Source organism: Adiantum capillus-veneris, chromosome 26, assembly GCF_014529385.1.
Source record: "Adiantum capillus-veneris isolate H3 chromosome 26, ASM1452938v2, whole genome shotgun sequence".
In the NCBI taxonomy this organism is placed as follows: domain Eukaryota; kingdom Viridiplantae; phylum Streptophyta; class Polypodiopsida; order Polypodiales; family Pteridaceae; genus Adiantum; species Adiantum capillus-veneris.
The window spans coordinates 90,050,483-90,059,870 of NC_140956.1; the positions used below are offsets into that span (position 1 = coordinate 90,050,483).

General features: G+C 44.6%; 1 protein-coding gene across 4 annotated transcripts in view; it reads right to left on the reverse strand.

The window, feature by feature from the left end:
* The window catches only part of LOC147423804 (pentatricopeptide repeat-containing protein At2g33680-like), a 28,659-nt gene extending 24,183 nt beyond the window's left edge, over positions 1-4,476 (reverse strand). For 2 of the 4 annotated variants that reach the window (XM_086502239.1, XM_086502238.1), the window contains exon 1: positions 3,537-4,476. The gene's annotated coding sequence lies outside the window, so the exon portion shown is untranslated. Of the gene's footprint in view, positions 1-3,531 lie in introns of all 4 variants that reach the window. The other 2 variants (XM_086502237.1, XM_086502236.1) reach the window with 1 other exon arrangement.
* Positions 4,477-9,388: the final 4,912 nt, after the last annotated feature.

The following is a 9,388-nucleotide window of genomic DNA, read 5'->3' on the forward strand; positions in this document are numbered from 1 at the left end:
GCGGAATTTCACCCCAGAGAGTATTGGCCCCAAACCTTGGCGCCCCTTTCGGTATTTCTTTATATTGCATCAACGTACAAGCCAGTACTCCAGACTCTGCACCTTCTCCAGGAAGCATGCTAGAGAATGAGCCTAGGGCCTAGAGCTTTTTGGGCCCTAGGCCCCAAAAGCAGTTTACATCAAAACCTTGAAAACTCAAAAGCTTCTCGTCCAAAAGCAATGCCAAAAAGCTGCTAGTGTGATTTGCGAAATTCCATACAATTGCCACATCATCAGTCAACGCAAAACGCGAAGCGTCTGTACAGCTGCCACATCATCAGTTTTGCGTTGTGTGTGTGTGTGTCCTGCTTTATTTTAATCCCTTTATGTCACTGGGGCCCCAACGGACGGGGTCCCCATAAGTTGGTAGGACTTCTTCTTCTTCTACTACTTGTTGTTTTTAGGGTTTAGGCCCCTTGGTCTGCATGTGTAAGTTGGCTCCATTCTTCAGGGCTTTGACACGTTAGCAGTTTGTGACAGAGACACATGAGAGCCCAGAACGGAGTTTATTGAGGATCCACGAATTTCAATGGGAGTCCTCACATCGAGGGAGTACTTGCCAACAAACTACTCGAGGGTCAGGTGGGGTGGCTACACTCTTTAGATAGGGACTTCAGAGCAAGAAACGGATAGTAGCACGGGACCCGCCGGCCCGCTAACTTTGGATTCGCATCGAACTATCACGAGAAAGGATCATTTACATTTCCCTCTGCTACTCCCCCCCCCCCCCCCCCTTCAGTCTCTAGATTTGCTACTACAGAAATGGAGAGGCGGGGGAAGGACAGACCATCCCCATACGCATGCCTATTAGATGAGATCATGGAGTACTCTACATCGGGGGAAGTTTTCCTTATGGGAGACTTCAATGCTAGGACAAGTTGTGACCAGTGTGAGACATACGACATAGAGGACCCAGTGGCACTGCACGCCACACAAGAGGAGACTACCATGAGAGATTCAACAAACACGGTCCGCATCACAAAGTACAACCATCTACTCAGATTAGGCTCTCAGCATCGTCTCCTTATTTATAGCAGGATGGCCCAGTGAACAACTTCAGGAGGGCTAACATACATACCACATGGAGTTACAGCCGGGGCGGGGGGGGGAAGTACCATGGATTACATCATGGGATCTAGAGAGGCCACCCACCTACTTAGCTCTTTTACCATCCCGCCCATACCCATCCGAGTCGATCGCACCTATATTGCACTCTCCCTCATTGGAAACAACACACCCTCCTTGCCCACGACACGCTCCCCACACACCACGATTCACTTCACTCATGAGGTAGTCCCCCTATACTCGGCAAAGGTCACTGCCACATAATAATGGTACGATAATGAGTGTAGAGACCTTTACCGCCAGTTGCGTGCCCAATGGACCCTTGAGGCAATCTTTGACCGAGAGGTCAGGCGACAGATGAAGATACTCACACGCCAAAAGCGACAAGCTTTTGACGAGGCTCAAGCGCTAAAACTATACTGCCTATTCATGAGCATGGACAGTGCCACAACATGGCGCACCCTTCGAGAGCCACGACCGCCTACCACTATTGAGGACCCATAGGTATAGCACGATTATGCAGAGAAATTCTATGAAGTACCAAACCAGCCTCTGATTCCCCAACCACCCGAGCCTCAACCCATGAGCTCCTCTTTCTTCACGGGTTTACACAACGACCACGCTATATGGACACCTACATGCCCCACAACTCACAGGTGGCGATTGGTCAACTCAAAGTATCATTACTCGGACTAGAGATCGAGGTGGGAGCTCATGACATTCCCACGGAGGAGAGAGTCTGCCTAGTATGCAGAGAGGAAGTGGAGATTGAGGAGCATTTTGTTTACAAATGCAGAGCTTATGCTGATATTAAAGGCCGATGCGAGCCACTATTTAGAAGGCAACTTATCCTCTAAGAGATCATGCACTCTCAAGCTCAGAGACAACTGGGGCGCTACTTGCTAGAGATATAAAGGCACAGGGATACACTTTAGTCTTCTGCAGCCACCTACAGAGACCAAGGTGGGGTGGAGATAGTCACAGCTTACAGATTTCTTCCAGAGAGCTACACCCCCCCCCCCACTCCCAGACCCACCGAAGGGCGTGACCCTTCAGCAAGTTGAGATGAGCAGGTCAGACAACGCTTGCATGCTAGCGGATGCCAAGCCCCACGATCCCACTGCAGACAAATCGAGGAGATCCGGACCCGAGCACATCGAGCTTTTGAGGAGAGACAAGCCCAGATGATGGCTCACCGAGCTGTGTTCATTAGAGTGGCCCTTGCTCCCGATTCTCCCATGTACCACATTTTACATCCCCACATTAGCATAGGATGGAGCTAACTAGATTGATGCATTTACATCGTTGTACTACCCTAAGCATATAGACAGTACTAGAGCTCCACCCATCCCCGTAGATCCTATCATCCACCAGGAGTCCTTTTCTTATATTTTGTACCAATTTGAACTATTTTGCCTTTTCCGATAGACGAAGGACATACTTTTTTGCAAATTCTTTGATACACACATGTATACTTGATCTATATCATAGGAAGAATTCGGCCTCACATGGACGTTAAAAAGCTCGCGCTCGCTCTCTCTCTCTCTCTCTCTCTCTCTCTCTCTCTCTCTCTCTCTCTCTCTCTCTCTCTCTCTCTCTCTCTCTCTCTCTCTCTCTCTCTCTCTAAAAAAGAACAAGGTTGATTTCTATTACTTGAAAATCCCTCAAAACGCCCAAATGGTGCCGATTCGAAGGGCGAGTATATCACTGAACACCCGACATACACAAGACTTACACACCCACACATTAAGCAGGGTAAGGAAAGGCAAACGAAAAACTAGAAACAAACAAAGCAAAAATAGGAAGGCAAAATGGAACGCAGACTAGTCCATCAGCCTATATTAGGGATTTGGCAGGTTGGCCAATTGTTGCACCTCCCAATGAACTCCTGGTCAAGAGTCAGTAGAGTCATCTAGGCCACCCAACAAAAAATCTCTCTCTCTCTCTCTCTCTCTCTCTCTCTCTCTCTCTCTCTCTATATATATATATATATATATATATATATATATATATATATATATATATATATATATATATATATATATATATATATATATATATATATATATCAGCAAAGACCACTTCTAATTTAAAAAGAAATGAAGGAACCTTACAAAACTACAAATAATGAACCTTACGAAACTGCAATCGATAAAGAATCTGTAGACAAGGAAAGGCAAACGGAAAACCAGAAACAAACAAAGCAAAAACAGGAAGGCAAAGGAACACACACTGTCCATCAGCCTATATCAGAGATTCGGCAGGTTGACCAACTGTTGCACCTCCCAATGAACTCGTGGTCAAGTGTCAGTAGAGTCATCTAGGCCACCCAACAAAAAATAAATCTATCTATCTATCTGTCTTAGCAAAGACCACTTCTAATTTAAAAAGAAACAAAGGAACCTTACAAAACTGCAAATAATGAACCTTACGAAACTGCAATTGATAAAGAATCTGCAGACAATTGCTGGTAGCATGCGTGAGCCTGCAAATCGATAAGTACACCTCTTCACAAAAAGCACAACGAGGCAGCCAATGGCTTGCGAGCAGCCCACTAAGGCGACGAACATCGTGCATGTTTGCGATCAAAAGCCGTTAGGTGCTCCAAGCACTTCTGTGCTTCCTTGATGTTGCCATGAGTCTGGGAATGGCTGAGAAGGGACATCCAACCTACCATGTTCTCAACTTTTGTCTTTGTTTCGAGAAGGTCTTTGGCCTCTTTCACATGGCCTGCCCTCCCAAGAACATCTGCTACACAGGTCTATAGTAGAATTTTTCCCTTGCATCTAATCAAAGTCCTGATGAGATGCAATGTAGTTACATCAAATATTTGTGGCTTGTAAGACAAAGCATCTACGACCACATTATTTTTTCCCCTTAAGTACACCACCACAGGCTGAACATGTGACCAAAACTCTTCTTTGGCATGCAAAATATCATAAGCCAGCTAACCTGCAATAAACAAATGCTCAAAATAATTTGAAGCTTGGTAAGGACCTCATTAGGATCCATGTGCAACATGTCTGTAGGATTTCTTAAGATCCTAATAGAAGTTTCCCTTGGGACGTGCAAAGAAATCCTTATTCATTCCCCCCCTCCCACCTTCTCCCGCACCATGATCCGCCTGAGTAGCTGAGACCTGAGAAACTGCTGGAGACACATGCTGTCGAGGTGGTAGGGGTCGTGATGTAGGAGGCTATGGCCGCTAGAAAATATGACGACGAGTAGCTTACTGGTGGCCCTCCATGGCACCATGAGGTGGGGGACGTCATGTATCAAGTCGTCGAGGAGGGTGGGTAGGGAAGTCTCTCACCATGCTCCCAAAAGTATGGCACCAGGGGCACTAATCTGGGTGACCCAAACGTTGTAGAAACAAGATGAAAGTTCACTATGGCCAACATAAGGCTATGAGAAGAATTTAGAGCTGCGTCCAGCTGCGTGCATGCAGGGCATAGGGTACGTAGGCTCTTGCACTGCATGCGTTGTAAAATACACGAAAGAAAGCGAACTTTGTAGCGCATACAGAGGGACGAGGGGTCATTTAATGCAACCTTTACGATGCATGCACCACATGCATCAAGCGGGACGCAACTCTTAATAATAAAAGTCTCTTTGTGAGAGAAAACAAGAAAGAGACCTTTTATTATTAAATTCTTCTCATAGCCTTATCTAGGCCATAGTGAACTTTAACCTTGTTTGTACAACGTTTGCGTCACCCAGATTAGTGCCCCTGGTGCCACACTTTTGGGGGCATGGTGAGAGACTTCCTGACCCACTCTCCTCGACAACTTGAGACATGACGTCCCCCACCTCATGGTGCCATGGAGGGCTACTAGTAAGCTACTCGTCGTCATATTTTCTAGCGGCCATAGCCTCCTACATCACGACCCCTACCACCTCGACAGCATGTGTCTCCAACAGTTTCTTAGGTCTCATCTACTCAGGCGGGTCATGGTGCGGGAGCATCAGTGGGTGAAGGTGGGAGGGGGGGAATGAATAAGGATTCTTTGCACGTCCTAAGGGGAACTTTTATTAGGATCTTAAGAAATTCTACAGACATGTTGCACATGGATCCTAATGAGGTCCTTACATAGCTTCAAATTATTTTGAGCATTTGTTTATTGCAGGTTAGCTGACTTATGATATTTTGCATGCCAAAGAAGAGTTTTGGTCACATGTTCAGCCTGTAGTGTTGTACTTAAGGGGAAAAAATAATGTGGTCATAGATGCTTTGTCTTACAAGCCACAAATATTTGATGTAACTACATTGCATCTCATGAGGACTTTGATCAGATGCAAGGGAAAAATTCTACTATAGACCTGTGTAGCAGATGTTCTTGGGAGGGCAAGCCATGTTAAAGAGGCCAAAGACCCAAAGACAAAAGCTGAGAACATGGTAGGTTGGATGTCCCTTCTCAGCCATTCCCAGACTCATGGCAACATCAAGGAAGCACAGAAGTGCTTGGAGCACATAACGGCTTTTGATCGCAAACATGCACGCTGTTCGTCGCCCTAGTGGGCTGTTCGCAAGCCATTGGCTGCCTCGTTGTGCTTCTTGCGAAGCGCTGTGTACTTATTGATTTGCAGGCTCACGCATGCTGCCAGCAATTGTCTGCAGATTCTTTATCGATTGCAATTTCGTAAGGTTCATTATTTGCAGTTTTGTAAGGTTCCTTCGTTTCTTTTTAAATTAGAAGTGGTCTGAAATGGGAAGGAAAAAGTGACTAGAAACCAAGGAATCCTTTGTTGGTGATCAAATTCCTCCACATAAAACCTAAAATGATTAAAGAAGAAAGAGAAAGATAGCCTGAGACAACAAAATAAGGCAAGATGGGAATCTAGCTGGGAACCTTCATGGTCGCTAAAGCCTGCAGCTCCCCCTCTTGCTCTCCACTGCATGCGTAGCAGCCCCCCTCCCCCTCCATCCCACTTGCCCCCACACCCCCTCCCTCAACCCTCTCAATCTCATGACTCCACCCTCCACCTACCCGTGATCTACACACCTCCTCGCTCTCCTCCCTTTTGCAGCCCATTGCATAAGGAAAAAAATTGATGAGGAGATTTGGAGGTGAAAAATCTTAGGTGATATTGCACTATCACTTCAGTTTTTATGCAGTTGTATGGCCCCATGTATGGCAAGCACGATAGTGATCCTTGTGGGTGCAATTGTAACATCATCTCTTGAAATGCATGAAGTGCTCAAAAGGGCGCCAATATAAAGCTCCACAATATCATAAGAATTTGTGTCCTTGGGAACTCCTTACAAGAGAATGAAAACAGCTTGTCCATCATGGCGCAAGTAAAGTGGCCTAAGACACTAAGGATATGCCCACACATGGTAGGGGGTGGGGTTTAACAACTACTAGTTACCCCCTCCCTCCTCCACTAACTACACCTCAAAAGGGTGCAGTTAGATTTTGGGCATCTTACCCCCTGGGCCCTCCCCTCCTCATGTGTGTGTTTCAGAAGATGTCCAATCAAGGGTCACTTTTTCCACTCTAATAAATTAACCCCTCCCATGTTGTAGTACCTAACAAGGAAAAGCAATATTACTCCCTTGTTGCAATCTTGTCTTGGAGACCAATGATTGCAGGCCATGGTCAGCAGGCCATGGTCAGGAAAGGAAACTCCATTAAAAGGAATTGGGTGAATTTATCCGTACATTGAATGCATGGATGGCAAGGAAAAGCATGCAGGCGGTGATGGTTGGGCGCTAACTCTAAACGGAGGGAGGGCATAGAAATGGGGGTAACTAGTAGGGTGCTCTACTACCACATGCCCCTAAAGGTTTGAACTACTCTTTCTTACAGGAGTGGGGCATGCAAAGCTCTCGAAAGGAGTGCTAGGTAATTATGCAAGTGTGTAAGGTGAAGAGGTAAGAATCTGCCAAGAGAATCTCAAAAGAGCTGGCATGACACTGTGCTCATTACTTCTTGAAGGTGTCTTATGAAAAAGCTAGTACTGATCTGCTTCCATTTACCGAAGATGATCTTGATATTGTTATCTCAATACTAAAAGATAATTTTCAACTGCACTAGGAAGGACAAATCCACAAGTGGCAGTCAGCTCTTTAATTATTTTCTACTGTTTCGGCACTTCTTGCACCAGAGGGCTAACCAAGTGGGACAACTATTGTCTTAGCGGATTGAAGTAAGAGGAAAGCTAGTGATGTAACCCCAAACCCCCCAATCGGGTATGTGTGTAGATTGGAGAAGGTGCAATTGTCTATACCGATGCATCATAAGTTGGTCTATAAGTCAAGCGTGCACTGGCTATTGTGTATGTAGGTAGAGAGGAGACTTATGTACTAAGTGATCGTTGGCAAATATGCTGCAATCAGACGCTAGCATAGTGAGAACAAGAGAAAAAAACTAAATTTTAGCCAAGGGTGAAGCTTGACCCATAGGCTCATGGAAACAAGTGGATGGTTGTCAACCACTACTCAAACTTCTAAGATAATCACTACTCAGGAAATCAAACCTTGACATCCAATGTGCCCATGAATGCAACTCAACCTACAATGCTCACACTCTTCATATCAAGACCAAATGTGCTCGAATCATCACGAAACTCATAGGGCACACTCTACTTACCAAGAGGTCACTATCCTATGGACTCTATTCGATATCTTGCATGTAACCATTTCGTGCAGCAAATGCGTATGAAGATAGATAGTGTATTATAGGTCATCATTTTTCATCACGTATGTTCCTAACATGCAGCTCTACTCACCGTGAACCCATCAATATAAGAACTCACAAAACAGACACACGGTTTGCAAGATAACTCACCCATAAGCTCGAGGGAGCTCGCCTCGCGATGGAACCAAAACTTCACAAGCTTGGCGTTGGTGCGTAGCCCTCATCGTTACTAACTCATTAGTGGTGTCAACTTTCAAATGGATGCTCCGTAGCATGCGTAGCAAAGAGATAAGACCTCTCTCTCTCTCTCTCTCTCTCTCTCTCTCTCTCAATTACACACACGACACAATGAACGCAATAGTTTGATTAAATCAAAAGTTGTTTTAGGGTTACAAAAATTGGCTTATATACAATCCTCCTTAGAGGCTCATTCCCACCAAAAATAATCCCTTAACCCTTTCAAAATATCTCAACTTCTCATCAAAATTAAATAATACAAAAAGGGTGTAGCTTTCCCGTGCTCGGCTATCAACACTCACCCCCTTTGCATCCATGTCGTCCTTGACATGATAGGTCTTTGTCTTTGTAGGATCTTCAGTTGAATCTTTGCTTAATAGAGCCCTAGTGGCTTAATCATCTATAAGTAAGATTTATATCTTATATTGCCAATGATCACTGTTGGTCCAAAAATTTTGATATCGTAAGTGAAAAAGCTTGTATAAAATGCTTCTTCAAACGCATGCATGTGATATCTTGGTAACAACATCACTCTTTGGTAGAAATGATGTAGCACTTGTGGTAATGGTTGAGTGAAGAGGTTGTAAGCCAGCTTCTGGAGCGTGTCGCACGTTAATAGTAGACTTGAGTCTGTGACTTTATGCGACGCGAATCACTAGGGAAATTTTGGACTCTTAAATGGGCCGTATAAGGACTTTGACTTTCTCCCTCTTGTCCAAAACGAGCGCAATAAAAATTTTACGAATGAAATCTTGGATTTAGAATGTACTCATCAAGATCTATCCATTGATATATAGCATGCCATCAGATTTCTTATATTCTAGAAGATTCCATTTTTTGATGTGACAACTCCGTCTTATAAATGGAATCTCTCCCCACATTTCAGCTTCAGTGGGGAGGCCATCAATTCTACAAATTAGCTCAAAATTTGTCGGAGTTTGGAGATATAGAACCTACTTTCTAAGATCTTTCCAATGATATGTTGGTTGATAGAGTTTTGACAAAGCATTTATGTACTTCACCGAGTTGCACACATTGGACAAGAGAGGCAAAGTCAAACCTCCTTATAGGACCCCTTTGAGAGTCCTTTCTGAGCATTACACATGTGAAGGAGAGCCAATGAAAGCTTGATGACGCCCATGAGGGTTTTCACCATATAAGCTCCACTTATTCTCTCTCCTTCCTTCGGTGGTGATAGCTTAGGATAATTAAGCCATTTGGGATATTTCTACAATAATATGGAGTGATCCTTCCAAGTTCTCATTCTTGGCACAGGGCAAAAGGAAACGTCATCCCTTATTGATTTTGGCACATCAACCAGACATACAAGGTATGTTGGGCACTTGGAGAGCTAGTCTTTTTTCCATTTAGGCCGTGAGTCTACTATTCTTTTGGAGGCCTCTTGA